The 20,846-nt window shown below is 47.7% G+C and overlaps 1 pseudogene; it reads right to left on the bottom strand.

Annotated features, from left to right (window-relative positions):
• Positions 1–755: 755 nt before the first annotated feature.
• LOC147977039 (putative F-box/LRR-repeat protein At3g58880) lies at positions 756–20,126 on the bottom strand (annotated as a pseudogene).
• Positions 20,127–20,846: the final 720 nt, after the last annotated feature.

Genomic DNA, 20,846 nt, shown 5'->3' with positions numbered 1-20,846 from the left:
AGCTTATACTGAAATGCACTAGTATGATGATGATGCACTACAATTATGTCAGGCCTATGAACTTATCTTTAGATGAAGCCAGTCTAGCTATATCTATCAGAATCTGGTACATCCGGGATTAGTGTGATTGAGAACATATATGGCCGTCCCGTAATGTAAGATGTTTTTGCAAGCTATATTAGTTTGCAAAAACGTCTTATATTATGTGATGGAGGGAGTATGTATTTTGCTCAACGAATTATATCAATATTAATCAGCTGAAATTATTTTGGAAACCGTGACTGGTCTTTTAATTTTTTGCTGGCCTTGTTTGCCAAGATGCCATCTAAACTTCAGGACATCAAAGATGAGAAGATGACCACTTTCAGGCAACCTCCAAGGCTTTGCACACTTTTTTCTCATCAATTCTTGCTAGTTGTGCAAAGCCTAAAGTAATAAGTAACATATATACGAAGAAATCATGTGTGCTAGTCTAGAACATGTATTACACAGACATCAGAATTAAGAATTTAGTTACATAAGGATATTGAGACACGAGAAAGGAAGTTTTGCAGGCTGCCTTATAGCGGTCCTGCCTTCTCAATCTGATTGCTGAGACCGACCATCAGATTTCACATGGTGCATGTTTTCATAAATATAAAGTCAATTTTGCACCAGGGAATTTGGGAGCTTCACTAGCATATATGGTTACAGCTTAAATATTGAATATTATTTTTCCTGAAATATGCCATCCCTAACTATTTGATAGCAGCTTCTTATTCATCAAAAACTATCTGTGGCGAGAACTTGCCATCTTGAATTCGTCTAGCCACCATTTCTTGCTCAGCCTTCTTTGGAAATTTCGAAGGACACTGTGGTGTATCAAGGGTATCACAGTTGTCACATTGCTCATCTCCTGTCAGAACTACCAGCTGCAAGTTGGGAGCTCGCTCTAGCATGGCTCTTACAAATGTAAATTGATGTTCTAGTGACCTAAATCCAGTGAATTTTAGCTCCTTCAAAAGCAAATTTTTGGAGCCGTCAATGTGCATTTTCCATTGAGGGGTTCTTCTTTCAGTATACTGCTGCTTGAACTTGTCCTCCACATCACATGTATGTTCCCATACATGTATTTATGTGAGCAATTCATTACATATGTTTTTTTTTGAAAAGGGGGTTTACCCCAGTCTCTGCATCAGAAAGATGCATACGGATCATATTATTAAAAAGGAAATCCAGCAACAAAGTCTCCAAGTATCGAAGTGCGAAAATAAACAAAAGCTCATAAGAGCTAAAGCCCAAAGCCACAACCGGCTGGCAAATAAAATAGGAGCACTACATGCCTATCCTATTACATGACCGCCATCCAAACCGGTTGAAAATATACCGAGCTACCATCTCCCATCGGGTAGACGCAGTAACCAAACGCTTCCTGGCCTCCGTCGGAGTGAGTAGCGACCACATACGGATGAACGCCGTGGCCCTGAAGATAACCTGCAAGAAGTGAATGTTTATTGATCTGTTAAAAATTAAATCATTTCTGCAGTTCCATACTGCCCAAAATAAAGCACAAACGCCAACACGAATGTGTCTCGCAGTATCGGAATCAACCCCATCAAGCCATGTTCCAAATAACATGTTGATAGAGGTGGTCTGATTAATATTAAACACAATATGAATCGACCGTCACAGAATCTTAGCCAACGGACAATCAAGAAAGAGGTGTTTGATGTTTTCGTTATGATCGCAAAAACTACACCTAGAAGAACCCACCCAGTTGCGTTTTGACAGGTTATCCGTAGTCAAAATGACTTGTTTATGCACAAACCACATAAACACTTTGATCTGTAAGGGTACCTTTACTTTCCAAACGTGTATCGAGGAAGGGATAACGCTAGAGTTAATGACATCCAGATACATGGATTTGACCGAGAACACACCGTTCTTAGTAAGTTTCCAATACAGCTGATCTGCCTGCTGGGACAGCTGGACTACCATTAAACGTCTTACAAGATGGAGCCAGGCCTCCCAACGATTTCCAACTAGCGTCCTCTGAAAACTAATATTGAGGGGAGTGGATTGTAAAACAGTTGCAATGTAGGCTTCTCTACGTCGAACAATGTTGTACAAAGTAGGATATTGAAGTGCAAGGGGGGTCTCCCCAAGCCACGTATCCTCCCAGAACCTCGTAGTAGCTCCATTCCCGACAATAAATTTTGTCTTGTTGAAAAAAAGTTGTTTAACTCTCATCAAACCCTTCCAAAAAGGTGAGTCGGAAGGCCTCACATTCACCTGGGCCAAGGTTTTAGCATAAAGATACTTATTACGCAGAATCTGTGCCCAAGTAGCCTCCGTCTCAGACGAAAGTTTAAATAGCCACTTGCTAAGGAGACATATGTTTTTGACTTCCAGATTTTCAATACCTAGACCCCCTTGGTCCTTCGGCCTACAGATTATATCCCACTTAGCAAGCCTATACTTTCGATTAAGCTCATCACTCTGCCAAAAGAATCGAGATTGGTAGAATTCTAACCTTTTCCTGACACCCACCGGAACCTGGAAAAAGGATAGGAGAAACATAGGCATACTGGTAAGGACCGAATTAATCAGAATCAATCGTCCTTCGTATGACATGAGCTTCCCTTTCCAACAGCTCAGTTTCTTTTCAAAACTATCCTTGATGCATTTCCACTCTATGTTAGTCAGCTCACGATGATGAATGGGTATACCTAAGTACGTAAACGGTAATGAGCCCAATTCACAGCCGAACAATTGTTTATACGCCTCCTGGTCATCATTAGCTCTTCCGAAGCAAAACAATTCGCTCTTGTGGAAGTTAATTTTGAGCCCGGACAATTGTTCAAATAAGCATAACAGCAGCTTCATGTTTCTTGCTTTCGCCAAGTCGTGCTCCATAAAGATGATAGTATCATCAGCATACTGAAGAATGGAAATCCCTCCGTCAACTAGATGTGGAACCAGGCCACCTACCTGCCCTGCATCTTTTGCCCGTCCTATTAAAATAGTCAGCATATCAGCCACTATGTTGAACAGGATCGGTGACATCGGGTCTGCTTGCCTTAGCCCCTTGTGTGTCTGGAAATAGTGTCCTATGTCGTCATTCACTTTAATCCCTACACTCCCTTTTTGCGTAAAGGAATCAATCTGGTTTCTCCAGGCCGGATCAAAACCTTTCATACGCAAAGCTTGTTGAAAGGAAAGGCCATTTAACTTTATCATATGCTTTTTCAAAATCCACTTTAAAAACTACGCCATCAAGCTTTTTTGAGTGAATCTCATGGAGCGTCTCATGCAAGACAACAACCCCTTCCAGGATATTTCTATCAGGCATGAAAGCAGTCCGGGACGGATGAACTACAGAGTGCGCAATCTACGTAAGTCTGTTCGTCCCGACCTTGGTGAATATTTTGAAACTCACGTTAAGCAGACATATAGGCCTAAACTGCTCAATGCGAACAGTCTCTGTCTTCTTAGGAAGAAGAGTTATCGTTCCAAAATTCAGCTTAAACAACTGAAGTTGTCCCTCAAAAAACTCCTGAAACATGGGCATCAAATCTCCCTTAATAAAATGCCAGCACTTTTTAGAGAACTCCGCCGGAAACCCATCCGGTCCTAGAGCCTTATTATTCTCCATTTGTGCAATGGCCTCAAACACCTCTTTCTCTGTGAAAGGAGCAGTCAAGATCTCATTCTCGTCAGTCTCAAGTTGAGGAACATCGTCAACCCTAGACTCATCTAACGACACAAAATTCTCTTCCGGAGGACCAAACAACTGCTTATAATAATTGGTAATGTAGAATTTCAGATTGTCTTGACCAACTATCGTCCCTTCGTCTTGATCTAGTTGGAAAATTCTCTTTTTACGATGCTTCCCATTAGCAATCATATGAAAGAATTGAGTATTATCCTCGCCTTGTACTATTTTGCGAACCTTAGCTCGCAACGCCCACTTCAATTCCTCCTCGCGAAGAAGCTTTTTAAGTCGCATCTCCGCCTCTATCTTCGTTTCCAACTCACTGGAATCCAACATAGAAGTTTCTGCTTTAACTTCAAGGTTTTGAATAAGTAGAAGAAGTCTCTCCTTCTCTGCCTTATAAATACCATGTGTGTGCTTAGCCCATCCACGAAGGAACCTTCGGAGATGACGAATCTTGCATTGCCATCGCTCGATAGGCGTCCTTCCTCCTGAGTCTTTAGCCCACTCCCGAGCTAACAACTCGAGGAACCCTTCTCTTTCAAACCAGGCAAGTTCAAAAGAGAAGATGTTCTTGTTGCCCACAAATGTTTGAACGCTCGAGTCGACTAGTAACGGTGTGTGATCAGAGACACCTCGTGTCAATGCCTGCACAGTTACCAAAGGAAACTTCTGTTTCCATTCGACACTAGCTAGAACACGGTCAAGTTTCTCAAACGTCGGTACCGGTAACGAATTAGCCCAAGTGAATTTCCTACCCGAGAGCTCTATCTCTCTGAGATCCAAGCTTTCGATAATAGTGTTGAACATAAACGGCCATCTGCCGTAAAAATTGTCATCATTCTTTTCCTCTTTTATTCGGATAATATTGAAATCCCCCCCCCCCACTAAGAGAGGGAGATGCTCGTTACCGCAAATGAAAACCAGATCCGCCAAAAAATCTGGCTTGAGCTCTGGTTGCGCAGCTCCGTAAACCGCCACCAAAGCCCAATCAAACCCATCTGCATTAGTTCTAACTCGAAACTTGACAACAAACTCTCCCAAAACTACACTCCGAACTTCCAAAGTTTCGCACTTAACCCCAAGTAAAACCCCACCGGATCTTCCTCGAGGGGGGAGGCAATGCCAGTCAAAATCTACCCCCCCCCCCCCCCCCCCGCGGACAAAGTGGTAAGAAATTGTGAAGTGAAGTTGCTTCTTCCAGTCTCAGACAAAGCAATAAAATCCAAATGATGTTCAAGAGAAGCATCCGCTAGAAACCTTCTTTTAGCCAAGTCTCTAAGACCTCTGCTATTCCAGAAAATGCCTCTCATAGTTCAGCATGAAATTTTTTGGCGGTACGGATCCTAGCAATCCTACGCGCTGCCGAGACTGGATAAACCTTCCGTTTCCAAGTCCGTTTTGGCTTAATGTGACCATTAGCTTGGTCACAACACATTCTCTGCTTCAATCACCAAGGACCCATCTACATGAAGAGACGTCTCAGGATTGGTACACCCCTCGTCCTCCTCCGTCTCATGTAACGCAGGGTCAAGATCGGCACACAAGCCATCAAGAAACCTAACCCCAAGCGCATCAATCTTCGAGTCGTTCATAGGTTTAACGACAGCAATGTGACGAATCATATCTACCGCTCGTTCAGCTTCCAAATCAAGAATGTCGTTAACCGACCTAGATATCTCAATATCATTATTACCAAGTGAAACTCCTATTTGATTTGAATTATGAATAATTTCATCATCGGTAAAATGCAAAATGGAATTCGAATTATTAACAGACATACCAGTGGAGATCTCGACGTCACGCAACTTGGCAGCCCTCATGGCACACCTCAGCTGCATGCCATCAATGTCAGGCTGCTCCTGCAGCCTCCCGCTGATCCGCCTCCCCTGGGAGATAGGATCCGGGATACCGCCAAAGGCGATGACCTCCTCGCGTGAAGCTCTTCTAGGGGAAAGGCCTCCTGCCCGTCCTCCAATAGCGGCGCCAGGGGCCGAAGCCACCGGGGCAGCAGAAGAAAACGGTGACGACTCCCGCGGCCTGTCCACGGGCGACCCGCCGACAGCAGGGACCGGGGAAACCATCGCGCGGTGCTCCGGAGAGGAAGCCGGTGAGACGGCCGCGCCACCCGACCCACCCACCACAACGGGGCACGGTGTGACGGCGGCCTCCTGCACGACCACTCCTCCGCATGCGTGCGGTGACGTGGAGAGGAACGCCGAGCCCGCCGTGGGCGCCATCGGCGTCAGCACCTCAGAGGACCGGGCCTCCTGCCAGTCACCTCTAGCCATAGCCACAAACGCAGCTCCATCCACGATGGTCATAGGAGAGGTAGGAGATGTGGGAAGGGCCACCTGCCCCTCGGTATCTCCCAACTCAAGTACCGCCGACGCACAAATGGGAACCACAGGATCCACGGAACCCGGACAGACACCCCGAAGCCGAGGCGGAGCAGAGAACGGTCCCAAGGACCCAAGCTGCAAGGTGGATGTCGGAGCCACACCAGAAGACCGAACAGGAGCAATGTCACTAGAATCCGACGGACCCGCCGGCTCCTTGGCCTTATCATCATCACCCTTAGCCGAATCATCCTGGTTCCCCGGGGCACCTCTGTGACGCCCGGATAATTAAGCTACAGTAACTCCACGCTAATGATGCCACGTCACCTCGGTTACTGTTGCTAATCGCGCGTTAGTTCAGAACCGATCCAAATTCAACTTTGAATTAAAGGCAAACAACAAAATCTTTCAAACATTAAAACAAAATGTGACAAATGTGACAAATAAATCTGAAGTAATTATGATGGAGAAACCACATTTTTATAAATCAATTAAATGCACTTAGACAATTAAAACAGTAGTTAAAACAATTAAATAATTGCCTTTTGTATTTTATAAAATACTAAAATATTTATTCTAGGGTAGAACTTTTGTGGCCGCGGGTTATGTTATAACACCAATATAGGAATTTACCGTATAATTTATAAATCAAAAATTGATTAAAAACTAACAGAAAACATAAGCTAAAATAAAAGAAAAAGGCAAAAGAAAAGAAGTAATGCAAGTCAAACACTGTGCACTTAGTCTGCTCGCTACAGGAGCAACCCAGCCCACCAAGGGGGCCTTCTCCTTCCCCCTGTTCATCATGGTGCGGTGGACGCCGACGGCACGTCCACGGCATGGATCTGCCACAGGGCAGCCATCCAGAGGCCATCGGCGCCCTATAGGTCGCCTCCGACTCCCTTGCAAACCCTGGCGCCCTCTTTTCCCCTGCTCTCGTCCCTCTTCTCCCCACAACACGCAACCGCTGCCGCCGTCACCATGGATGCCCTCGGCCGCGCGCTCTCCGGCCTCCCCGCGCCCTGGGACCGCATCCGCCAGCACCACCAGCGTCTGCTACTTCCTCTCCGTCCACAAGTTCGAGCTCGGAGCCCCTCCACCGTCGGGATCGAACTCATCCCCTACCTTCGGTCGCCGCCGTCAACCTCGACGATCCACCACCCCTGCAGCTCCTAAGCTTCCACCGAGCCATCGCGCGCTCCTCGGTGAGCATCCACTCTCCCCCTCCTCTGTTTTCCAGCTCGTGCTCTGTTACGCCGCCCCGTGCCGTCTACGTTCCTTCCAGTGGCCGCGGTCATGGCGACCGCGCCCACCACCCAGCCCGCGTCCAGTCCACTCCCCTAGTGTGCCCTGCGCCCGCCCGTGCGTGCGGCCTCCGCGCCCACGCCGCACCTGCGCGCGCCCCCTGTCCTCGCCGATGCTCCTTGCCGCCTCCATCCCGTCCATGGCCGTGTCGTGATACGCGTGCCCTGCTCGGCTACTGCTTTGTCGCTGATGTTGCTTTGTCGTGCTGCTGCTAGTTACTCCCGCCACTGCCTGCTGATGCTGCTACTGCACCACTACTGCTGCTACGACTTCGTCTGCTGTTGCTCGCCTCGCATGCGCGCCTTAGACCGCTGCTGCCGCGCACGCACGCCCCGCCGTGGCCTTGCCACCGCCACTGGACAGCGCCCTGGCCACCTAGTGCGCGCCCTGGGTTTACGCCTCGCCCCGCGCTCGAAGCCCCTCGTCGCCGCGCAGCGCTGCTGCTACTGCCGTTTTGTTGCTGTCGCTGCTACAGTGAACTAAACTTCACTGTAGCGCTGGCTAGCTTTGCTGCAATAACGCTGTTTAGCCTTCTGTTTGGCTGCAAAACAACAGCAAAACAAATTTTATTATAAGATTTTATGTGGGCGTGTAGTACACTTGACAAGCTCCAAGTTACCCCATTTGACCAAATTCAAATAAGGCATGAATTAAATCCAACAAAAAACACAAAATGCTATCTTGTGTTAAAAGGAATAGATTTACTCCCTAGCATTGTGTGTGTTCTGTAGGTGTGTGTGATGTGTGTACAGCGTGTGTGTGTGGCCGTGTGTGGGGCTGCCCCAAATTAGTTTAGGTCTAATTTAATTAGATAGATTAGTTTTAGGATTACTTTTGATGTTTAGCTAGTACTAGTATTTAATTAGTGCTAAGTTATTTTAGTAGTAGATGACATGTGGGTCCTCATTTAGATAAGTTAGGTTTATTTATTTGTTTAGGAAAATAGTCTGACATGTGGGCCACACATGCCCTTTTGACTAGTCAAATTGACTTGGTCAATTCGGATTAAACTAAATATAATAAATCCAGAAATTTCAGAAAATAGTTAAAACTTTGGAAAATCATAGGAAATTAACCATAACTCGGATGAAAATACTTTGTACATGAAAGTTGCTCAGAACGATGAGACGAATACGAATACGCAGTCCGTTCATCCGCCACACATCCCTAACATAGTGAACGTGCAACAATAACCCTCCAATTCGTTTGTCCAAAAACATCAAACACCGGGAATACTTTCCCGGATGTTTTTCCCCTTCGCCAGTAGCACCTACTACTATGTTAGGTCACCTCTAGCACCGCGTAATGCCATGTTATACTTTGTGATGCTTTGACTGCTTTGTTATTTATTGTGTTCCCCCTCCGTTACTTCTTTCCGGTAGACCTTGAGACTGCCAGCGAACCCCAGTTCGACTACGGTGTTGATGACCCCTCCTTCTTGCCAGAGCAACCAGGCAAGCCCCCCCTTGATCACCAGATATCGCCTACTCTTCTCTCTACTGCTTGCATTAGAGTAGTGTAGCATGTTACTGCTTTCCGTTAAACCTATTCTGATGCATAGCATGTCATTGTTGCTCCAGCTGTTGATACCTTACCTGTAATCCTAAATGCTTAGTATAGGATGCTAGTTTATCATCAGTGGCCCTACATTCTTGTCCGTCTGCCATGCTATACTATCGTGCCATGATCACTCGGGAGGTGATCACGGGCATATACTATATACTTTACACTGTTACATTATCGGTGATACTGTTTGGAGATGGGGGCTGAAGGGGCAGGTGGCTCCATCCCGGTAGAGGTGGGCCTGGGTTCTCGACGGCCCCCGACTGTTACTTTGTGGCGGAGCGACAGGGCAGGTTGAGACCACCCAGGAGAGAGGTGGGCCTGGCCCTGGTCGGCGTTCGCGGTTACTTCAAAATAACACGCTTAACGAGATCTGGGTATTTGATCTGAGTCTGGCTACTGGCCTATACGCACTAACCATCTACGCGGGGACAGTTATGGGCACTCGACGTCGTGGTATCAGCCGAAGCCTTCATGACGTCAGCGACTGAGCGGCGCGCGCCGGATTGGACCGTAAGCCTGCTCTTGTATTAAGGGGGCTAGTTCTGCTTCCGGCCGCGTTCGCAACGTGCAGGTTTGCAAAGGGCGATGGGCCCAGACCCCTGCGCCATAGGATTTAGACCGGCGTGCTGACCTCTCTGTTGTGCCTAGGTAGGGCTGCGACGTATTGATCTTCCGAGGCCGAGCATGACCCAGGAAAGTGTGTCCGGCCAAATGGGATCGAGCGTGTTGGGTTATGTGGTGCACCCTGCAGGGAAGTTAATCTATTCGAATAGCCATGATCTTCGGTAACAGGACGACTTGGAGTTGTACCTTGACCTTATGACAACTAGAACCGGATACTTAATAAAACACACCCTTCCAAGTGCCAGATACAACCGGTGATCGCTCTCTAATAGGGCGACGAGGGGAGGATCATCGGTTAGGATTATGCTATGCGATGCGATGCTACTTGGTGGGTTTACCTTCTGCTCTCTTCTACATGCTGCAAGATGGAGGTGGCCAGAAGCGTACTCTTCGATAGGACTAGCTATCCCCCTCTTATTCCGGCTTTCTGCAGTACAGTCCACATATGATACCCTTATTCCATTTGATACCAGTGCATACATATGTAGTGTAGCTCCTTGCTTGCGAGTACTTTGGATGAGTACTCACGGTTGCTTTTCTCCCTCTTTTCCCCCTTTCCATTCTACCTGGTTGTCGCAACCAGATGCTGGAGCCCAGGAGCCAGACACCACCTTCGACGACGACTGCTACTACACCGGAGGTGCCTACTACTACGTGCAGCCCGCTGACGACGACCAGGAGTAGTTTAGGAGGATCCCAGGCAGGAGGCCTGCGCCTCTTTCGATCTGTATCCCAGTTTGTGCTAGCCTTCTTAAGGCAGACTTGTTTAACTTATGTCTGTACTCAGATATTGTTGCTTCCGCTGACTCGTCTATGATCGAGCACTTGTATTCGAGCCTTCGAGGCCCCTGGCTTGTATTATGATGCTTGTATGACTTATTTTATTTTAGAGTTGTGCTGTGATATCTTCCCGTGAGTCCCTGATCTTGATCGTACACGTTTGCGTGTATGATTAGTGTACGGTCAAATTGGGGGCGTCACAACCTCCTCCCTCAGACGTGTCCATAGGATTATCATCCTCAAAATCATCGAACAAATTAGGATCCTCATACTGAATGTCTATCTGATACAGAACACCTTCATAAGTCCAAGGCACCACGTTCAGTATGAACTCAATATTAGCAACACTGACAAGTAAACGTGCCACCCCGTTAGCCTGAGTGAAGGGCATATCCACCTGCTCAGTCTTGCCAATCAAAGACCCCAAGCTCCACGTCACCAAAAAGCTGTCCAGGGTATCAGATGGAGCCCCGGAGAAACGAACCCAAATCTGCCGCAACGGCGTGCCCTGCGGCTCCTTCTTTTTCCACTCATCAAACTGCAACACAAAACTAGTGCCTGTGACCCTGCTCATACCGAACTTGAGGATTCTCATCTGATCCTCCTTAGATGGGAAATCAACTTTGTAGGATGTATCATTTAGCTTGAGCAACGACCACTGAAAATTACCCGGAGCGAGTTCCCGCAACTGCTGAATAATTTGCGCCTCGGTCAACGGTCCATGAACTACCTTCACCACCCCGGGGAAAGAGGTCTCTACCGCTGGTGCCAAGGGTGCCACACTGGGAGACTCGAAGAACATCAACTCCGAGCAGCAGACCCCGTAAATCTGAACAGTAGGCTTAGGCCCAAGCATAAGAGGACACTCGGCAGCGGTATGTTTAGGTTTCCGGCACATGTCACATAATTCCGCAGTGCAATCAGCCATAAAGTGTCCCGTGTCACCACAGCGGAAACAAGTGAGCTTCTTCTTCTTCGCCGCCCACTTGGACACCTTGTCAGCCTCTGGTTTATCCGTACCTTGCTCAGAAGCAGAATCACCAGTCTGCATGGGCTCCGGCAACGTGACTTCAGCCAGGGCTTGAACCGTCTCCACCGCCACCTGCGGTAGAACCAATCCCCCGTCGGCCACCACCTCAGTCTCAACCGTAGTCTTCGGATGCCTAGGCAGATAGTTCCGCCTGTTCCTGCCCCGACCTCCGCGGAAACGGCCCCGGAAAGAGCGGTTATTAGGGGCGACCGCCCCCTCCACAAAGTTACCGGGTGGCCCCTGAAAACCCCGGTTGGCATGGCCGTTGTCCGTCCAAACATATCCACGGCCACCGCCGGAAGACGAAGAACCCCGATGTAGCCCAACACCGTAAGCGTCATACCCATCATCGCCCCACTGACCACGCGGAGGATTCCGATCATCTCCCGCTGACGCACCCGCCCCACGGCCGATCGAGCCTTGGCCAGGGCCACCGCGGCCGCCCGCCATTTGCCGCGGCCATGGCCTTTGGTTCGGCTGTAGCTCGGCCCTAGGCGGCAGCGGCGGATCAGCCCTAGGCTGCTGAGGCGGCAGAGGCAAGGCCCTAGCTGGCAGCGGTGGAGGCGTCCCCCGAGGCGGCGGTGGAACCGCCTGGGGTGGAGGTGCCGCACGCGCAGGGCCCGGCGCAGCAGCACCCGCAGCCGGAGTGGCCGAGCCGCCCGCGGCTCCGGTCTGGTTCCTCACCACCGGCGGCACCCGTGGCGGAGGCGGTTTGGGCCGCATGGCCAGCAGAAGCGAAACAGGTGGCGGGCGCCGGTCGGCTCCGGCAAAACGCATGGAAGAACGGCGCGAGGAGGCGATGGGAAACCAACTCTCCCGCGACGCCGAACCCTAGCAGAAACAGGCGGTGGGGGAGAGGGAGAACGTGCATGTAGGGGCGACCGAACCGAGGCCTCCTCATGCACATTGCCCGCACCCGCTGCGTTGCTTGCCTGGCCAGCCCCCTGGGCCTCTAGCCCAGTACTAACCAAGCCTACGTCGCAGGCATCCACAGGCAGCCCAACTGAGCCCAATAGATCATTCAAACGCTCAGATCGGGCCGCCCAAATGTCACACGGCACGGCCACCGCCAGCGATCGCTGTGACACCAAAGAACCATCTTTCTTCTTTCGCCGGGTCACTCTCGTCCAGCACTCGGGACGGAAAAAATCGTACAACGTGATGGCCGACGGCCCGTCCTTTGGCAACGGTCCCCTCCATGGTTTCACCTTCGACTTCTGCGAAGGAACCGGAGTACCCAGCGAACACGATTTCTTAGTACTCACCGTAGATTTAGACCCCGAGGTAGATGTAGCCATGCCAAGTGTAGATGGTAGCCGAACCGTCGCTTCCGGCAGATCATCATCGTCTTCATCTTCATCAGCTAGAATCCAAAAATGTCCCCCAACCCGCTGCGTAGGCTTGGGTTCCTCGGCGTCCTTCGTAAGATCCACGACCTCAATTTGCTCCTCGCATTCTATGGGTGCCTGCACACACTCAAGAACCTCGATATGGAAAACATCGATAATAAAACTCCTACCAATCGCAATATCTTCGCCAACGTTGAGATGTCGTCCGGCCAATATGTCTCCGTCTTCGTCACGGATCGTCATCCAACGGGACGGATGCGAGTAGATCAGGCCATTGATCCATCGCCCCGCCTTTCTATCATCGTGAAAACGCACGTACCATTTTGAATGATTCAAGAACTCCCAATCCCGATCTGCCATCGAGGGATCCGGGCTGGACGACGTGGAAGGAAGAAGATCGGGTGCCGCCACCGACGCCGGCCGCCACTCATCGGGTAGGAGCGGATCCGGCGAAAGTCGCAGAGACGACGGTGGCGGAAGATCTTCTCCGCGGGACATGACAACCGGGTGGAGCGGCAGTGAGGATCTCCCCTTCCCGTTGGCCCCCAACCCTGCCCCGTCCGCCGTTGAGATCACCAGCGGCGGCTCCGGCAGAATTGGTGGCGTCGGGGACGCGCGGCCGCCGCCCGTGGAGTCGCCCGTATCCATGTTGTATCACTGTAGGCTAGATGTGATTACTAGGTTCAGTAGTAAGCGTATGTAGGTTTTAAACATCTTTCTTTCAAAAATATGTGAAGAACTACAACAAGCCTTAAATGTTGATAAGGAAAGGAAGGCAATATAATTAAGGAGAAAATACTTCACCTCAATATGTAATACTTCGATGCATGGTGCCGCCACAAGAAGCATTGTCGTCCATAAAAGGTCGAATTCAACAAAGATACCACGTACGGACAACTTTCTTAGCTTACTGAATTCGGGGAGGAGTTGCTTCATTTCAGGTTGAATCCAAAGCTGATCAGAGGATATAAAAAAGAATGTATAATATACAAGAAGGGTGATGATATTATAAAAAAAGAATTAGCTATGTTGATTGTCGACCATCACTAGTAGAAAAGGGGGCTTTGGTCCAGGCCGGGTAAGCCCATTAGTCCCGGTTCAGTCCAGAACCGGGACCAATGGGTGCATTTATCCCGATTCGTGCGGCTAAGGCATTAGTCCCGGTTCACCTGGGCCCTTTAGTCCCGGTTCGTGCCACGAACCGGGACTAAAGGGTGCGATGCCCATTAGTCCCGGTTGGTGGCACCAACCGGTATTAAAGGGGTTGATGCTAAAGGTTAGACCTTTAGTACCGGTTGGTGCCATCAATCGGGACTAATGGGCTTTGAGGCATTAGTACCGGTTCATGGCACGAATCGGTACTAAAGGTCCCATTTTCAAACTCCCCCCCTCCCTCGTGGACCGCCTTTTCAGTTTTAGAAAAAACAAAAGAAAATGATGGAAATGTCAAAAAAATAAAATAAAATAAGTTTCCCATGTGATATGTGGTCTAGTTGTTGGGAAAATTTACAAATATGAATTTCGACTTTATTTACAAAATCTCTCTGGAATTTGTAAAATGGGCATAACTTTTGCATACGAACTCGGATTAAAAAGTTTTTTATACGAAAAATCATCTACTCGAAAAGTTACATCCGATGGAGACCGCCTACGACCTGTTTGCAAATTTGTAGAATCCTCAAATTCCAAAAGGAAAAAAAGTTATGCTCAAATTTCAGTTTTTTTAAATTTTCATTAAATCTGGTCAAACTATGGTCAAACTACTTATTCAAGAAGTATTAGTGTTACTAAATAATTATTCAAGAATATTAGTGTTATTAAATAATTATTTCAGTTTTTTTGAATTTTGGTCAAATCTGGTCAAACTATGGTCAAACTGTGGTCAAACAATGGTCAAACTACTTATTCAAGAAATATTAAAAATTATTGTTTTTTAGAACAATAGTTTCAAACTCAAACAGTGAAATGTGTGACTTCATGCTCAAGCTAAACTCCTGAGGGTTAATAGGATTGACATCTTACTATTATCAGGAAAACAACGAGTGCAGACTTGAAAACGAGGGAGAATAGAACCCGGAAGTTAAGCGTGCTCAGGCTGGGGGAGTGGGAGGATGGGTGACCGTCCGGGAAGTTAGATGATTTGAAATGATGAGGGGTGATTAGAGATTAAATTGAGCAGTGATGAGGGATGATTAGAGATTAGAGGTTAAAATAATTCAGAAATTTGAAAATAAAAAAAATTCAAAAACAATCAGAAAACGTACCGGTTGGTGTTACCAACTGGGACTAAAGGTGGACCGGCCACGTGGAGGGCCTTTAGTCCCGGTTCTGGTTTGAACCGGGACTAAAGGGTCAGGGCGTTAGTACCGACACTAAAGGCCCTTACGAACCGGGACTAAAGGCCCTTTTTCTACTAGTGCATGGATAAACACATATACAATCGATCTTTGAAAATAATGACAAACATAATGAACACGGAAGTAGGAAAGGATGTGAATACTTGGCATAAATAAACCACTTACATTTTCCCCTTTGTCATTTTTTTTTCTTTCATTTTGTCAGACTTTACGTGTTTGGCTGTGTGCATCGTAGTTATGCGCAGAGGCCGGGTGTTACTCATAATGCTTTGTATCCGCTTGATGCTACATTTCAAGATAATAAAAGCGCCCTTTATCGAAAAAACATTTTCCCCTTTGAAATCCAATGAGAGAGTATGTATGGAAGTTGTTCCACGTAGAACCTCGCTTAATTTAAATTCGCATTGACCACATACCGCATCATGTGAGAGTACCAGCTCTCCAAGAAACAGGGCCGGGCCGGCAAAATCCGGGGCCCTGTGCGAAACAAAAAATCGGGCCCTATCTCGCTAAAAAAGAACTAACAAGCACAAGAAAATTGCGGGGAAAATTAACGAGCAACTATAATGTATATATATCTCACGAATTTTTTTATAATGTAAATAATAAAATGTCAATGTTTTGCAATTAGACGAATCATCTAACTCACCTAGTTTTGGGTCTTGTCTGGTTGAACTGCTACAGTGTGATCTTTAATCGAGGAGGTAAGAAACAATCTCTAACGAAGTAATGATCCCTGCCAAAAATTAATTAGGAAATTAAGAATTAGAATTTAGGAGTATGAACTAAAGGATTCGCTAAGCACTTGGAGGCTGAGTCGGTCATTCGGGCAGGATTGATCCGACGAGACGACGAGTCTGAAAATTAGGAGAGGAAGCTAGGAAGGCAACGACAACGGCCTGAATCCGATCGCTCTGATGAGGCAAAGGCGACGACCGACGAGACGATCTCGTCTCTTTTTTTCGTTTCCTGACTCTTGTAGCGGCGCCGATGGGGCTGTTGTTGGCCTGTTAGGCCTTGTACAATGCTGGTGCTTGGAGATCGGTGCTAGCTGCGTCGCGCCTAGACAATTTCTTTGATCCACAAAGCGTAGTGCTTGGTATGGGTGCTAGCTGGGCCATTTTTTTTTCCTGCCGATGGAGGCACTCAGCCAAGGCATCGTGACTTGAATGAGCGGTAATTTTTTGTAAGCATCGGCTGGCACCGGAAGCAAAACTTTGCTTCTGCCACCTGACCTAAGCACCAGTGTAATCCATTTTTAGGAAAAAAACCGGGTTTTTTTCAGGCACATATGTAAGCACCTGCCGTTGTACAGGGCCTTAGTTTTCCGATCGAGGCGATCCTGGTTGACTGTTATAGCGATCCTTTTTTTTTTACCTACGATCCCGTTTCCATCGCTACAGAGCACTTTCCTTTTTTCTAAGATTGATCGAGTCAAGCGACGAGCCGACGAGCTCCAGCGCTCGATGGCCTCGACTCAGACCCAGCTCTAGCGCCTAGCGGCCTAGTGCGGCAGCTGCTACACATTTTTTTTCAGAAATACTAGGTCTATATAAAAAAATTAGGGCCCCCTAAAATTATGGGTCCTGTGCGGGTCGCACATTTGGCACCACTATGGGCCCGGCCCCTGCCAAGAAATGGGATAAAACCAAAGGCGGCCTAATATTGTGCACTTAAGCTCGATATGATGAAGGCATATGACAGACTGGAATAGGACTATTTGGAGGCAATCATGGGAAAACTCGGTTTTGCCTCCCCTTGGATAAAAACAATCATGAGCATGGTGCGGTCTGTATCCTTTTCAGTGCTTTTTAATGGTGAAAGGCTTGATCATTTCATGCCGAGCAGAGGTATAAGGCATGGAGATCCGATATCCCCCTATCTCTTCTTAATTGCAGCAGAGTGCCTTTCGTGCCTCCTGAAAACCAGTTCTTCGTCATCACATATTGTTGGACTAAAGGTGGCACCCACGGCTCCGGCCGTTAACCACCTTCTTTTCGCAGATGACAGCCTGCTGCTTTTTAAGTCAGGGAATGAGGGGGCAGTAGCGGTATCAAACCTACTGGAAACGTACCGCTTGGCTTCGGGACAGAGGATAAATCATGATAAGTCTTCGATTTTCTTCAGCAGAGGTTGCCCACAAGCGGTAAGAGAGGATATGAAAAATGTTCTGAATGTGCATAATGAGTCCCTCAGTGACAGGTATTTGGGAATGCCAACAGAGGTCGGTCACTCGAAGAACGGGACCTTTAAATATTTGAGGGATCAAGTTTGGGAAAAGGTTAAAGGATGGATGGAAAGCTATTATCTTCAGCAGGGAAAGAGGTACTGATTAAAGCAGTGGCTCAAGCAATTCCAGTATATTCGATGGCATGTTTCCGGCTCCCACGGGGACTATGTCAAAGCATTACTTCGCTAATCAGACAATTCTGGTGGGGGAGCAAGCAGGGGAAACGAAAACCGAGTTGGGTGGCATGGGATGTGATGATCTTACCAAAGCATCTTGGAGGTCTTGGTTTTCGGGATATGGAGATGTTCAACCTGGCCCTGCTAGAACGGCAGTCCTGGCGTATGCTGCAAAACCCCCTGTCTCTGAGTGCGAGGATCTTGAAAGCAGTATATCACCCTAACTCGGACATATTTGGCGCAACACTAGGGTCTCACCCCTCGCAGATTTGGCGGGCCATTTTGGATGGACGAAATATCATGGTTCAGGGACTGGTGCGCAGAATTGGAGACGGTGAAACGACAAATATATGGGAGGATAATTGGTTGCCGAGACCAAACATGAAGAGGCCGATCACTTCTCTAATTCAGGACCCACCAATGAGAGTGGCTGAGGTGATAGACCATACTTCATCATCCTGGAAGGAGGATCTGGTCCGGACGGTGTTTATACCGATAGATGCAGCAGCCATATTGCAAATACCCCTTTGTACACGCCAGACTGGCGATTTCTGGGCTTGGTCCGAGGAGCGGAAGGGCATGTTTTCTGTGTGATAGGCGTACCGGAAGATCCAGCGAACAAAGCTAAGTCGCGAGGCATGGTTGGATGAAGATGGGTCCTCTTCCGACTCCCTAGGTGCTGACCAGGGTTGGACCGAATTGTGGCGGATCAAGGTTCCCTCAAAGCTGAAATTCTTCTTATGGAGGCTCGCCAAGCATTCTGTCCCCACAGCAGCGTTACTCCATCATCGGAATATGTCAACTTCACGAGCTTGTTGTCTTTGCGGGGCTGTTGACACCTAGTGCCATGCTCTAGTGGACTTCACGGTCTCTACGAGCACTTGGGCACTGTCTTCAGAGGCGATCCTTGACAAAATGAGCACATGCAGAGAGGAAAACGCAAAAAGATGGTTGTTCGTCATGCACGAAGCGCTCAACCAAGATGATTTTCATGTCTTTGTCGTCACCCTATGGGCGCTATGGGGTGCTCGAAGGAAGGCAATGTACAAGGATATCTTCCAAACACCTTATGCCATCAGTGGGTTCGTAAATTCCTACAATGCAGAACTCAAGGCCCTCAAGGAGCCGGGGTTGGCTGGCATTAGGGCGCCACAAAATCGAGTTAATCACTGGATTGCACCGCCATTGGGGATGGTCAAGATCAATGTAGATGCCGCAGTAGGCCGGGCGTGAGGTGCAGCGGGAGCAATCTGTAGAGACCGAGATGGAACTTTCTTGGGAGCTTCGGCGGTGGTTTTCTCCCATCTTTCAGATCCCGGCACCTTGGAGATGCTCGCAATTAGGGAGGCTCTGGCGTTGGCAGATGACATATATGTAAGAAGGGTACATATTGCTTCTGATTGTAAAGTGGCCGTCGATGACATCTAACAGCGAAACAAAGGAAGCTACGGGGCAATTGCGCATGAAATTATACAACATAGGTCTGAATTTGAGGCTTGTAATATACTTCATGAATTTAGGAGCACGAATATTGAGGCTCACAAACTAGCAAAGCACGCTTTATCTCTTAGGGTTGGCCGTCATGTTTGGTTAGGCCAGCCCAACGATCTTGGTTTTGTCCCTGTAAATATTGTGAGGACATAATAAAGCTTTGCAGTTTGTCTCAAAAAAAAACAAAGGCGGCCCATGGCACACAGTAAGACACCCAATTATCCCAAGTGAACTTTTCTAATTTTGGAAGGCAGACCAATTCAAGTCTCTCAAAACCACAATTGATGATTTCTAGAACACGGAGTTTTGAATTGGATGCATCAATCTTAAACAAGGAGCCATCACCAATGCACAGAAAGAGGCTTAGATGCTTAAGTTGCTTGCAGCAATCAAACAGAAGATGGTGCGCATCCAATTTGTCAATGCGTACATTGTATAGGGACAGCCTTGTGAGGCAATGGAGCACAATAGGGTAGGCACTGAAAAACTCATCTATTTGTCAGGCTCGCTGTTGCATATACTCCTCACTAGAGTTCCTCTCCCGAATATCAAGAATAGCGAGATCTAATTCTTTCAACAAACGACTATCAAGTGCATCACCTACCAGTTGGCCGATTTCGCACAAGAAATTCTTGATCAAGTAGATCTTAAGTTGCAAAGTTGAGATGCTGGATTCTCCATGTCGGTTAACCAAGAAGCTCCGAGTTGCTTCATCCATATCCTTCTCCTCGATAGGCTTCGGGTGTGGAATAGATAGGAAATTTTTGGCATCAATGCTAAGCTCGGGCAGCAACCAAGGAAGGCACCTCCACCGTGTAGACAACGCACTTGTCCTGGCAGCTGTTCTTAGATCGATTCTCCCCAAGATGGACAGTAAAATGTCATCCATCAGCATGCTGAGTCGATCTTCCTCCTCTGGTTGCTGCGAAATTATGGATCTATTTAGTTAATGAATGTCTATATCCATCAATACATAAGTAGTTCAAAAAACACCAGTTGCTAAGAACAGAAAAGGTTGTTTGTATCTTTGTGTGTTCCTAGGAAATTCTACATAGGATAAATCTAGTACGGGAGTTGGACAACAAATTTTGAACAAAGAGGCTCGGCGAACAAGTGATGATAGCCGGAAAGAAGAAGGGGCCATGATCATATTCTTACCTTAGGAGTGACTCCCCCAGAAACCATCTTGGCAACGTCGCTGATTATTCTGGAACCAAGTTGAACAGTATAAGGATCAGGAGTATGGTTCAGGGGAAGCAGATAAATCTCATCCAAAGCAGCCGTGATCTAGTCGTGATGGTGTGGAGGAGGTCGAGCACTGTAGTAAGGTTTAGGGTTTGGTTGGGTAATTGCACTTGTGGGAGTGGGACAAGAGGGGAGAGGTCGCCGGACGAGGTGGCGGCGCTGAAGCAGAGTCCGAGAAGAGGAGGAGGACGCCTTGAGCGCTGAAGCAGAGTCGGAGAAGAAGAGGAGAGCAAGGAGAAGCGAGGTGGGTCCAATTGTTCAATTGTGAGGAGTGTAGGTATGAAAAGCTTTGTACTTGTTGTTCCATTGATAATTTGATTCGGATATCCGACCATGTAAGGTTATGTAATTCAAAAACAAACGATTTCTATGAACTTATATATATACATATATATATATATATATATATATATATATATATATATTGAGGAAACCATGGCTACAACTTAGACCACGCTGGGAATGCACTCCTTTGTCATTACATGTTTAGCGTTCGCTGGGACGTCCACGATTATAAGGAAATCGCCAGAACTTCTAGCATAGGCAGCGAGCTCATGGGCCATTTGTTCCTACTCCTGCTTACATTGCTGATCTCTGAGGAGGCAAAACCAGCAAGCAACTTCCTTGCATCTGCCATAATAGCACGGCATCCAGACTTGC

This window comes from Triticum urartu, chromosome 4A, assembly GCF_056163025.1.
Source record: "Triticum urartu cultivar PI428250 chromosome 4A, HENAU_Tu73, whole genome shotgun sequence".
In the NCBI taxonomy this organism is placed as follows: domain Eukaryota; kingdom Viridiplantae; phylum Streptophyta; class Magnoliopsida; order Poales; family Poaceae; genus Triticum; species Triticum urartu.
This window is presented reverse-complemented; position numbering and strand designations above follow the sequence as displayed.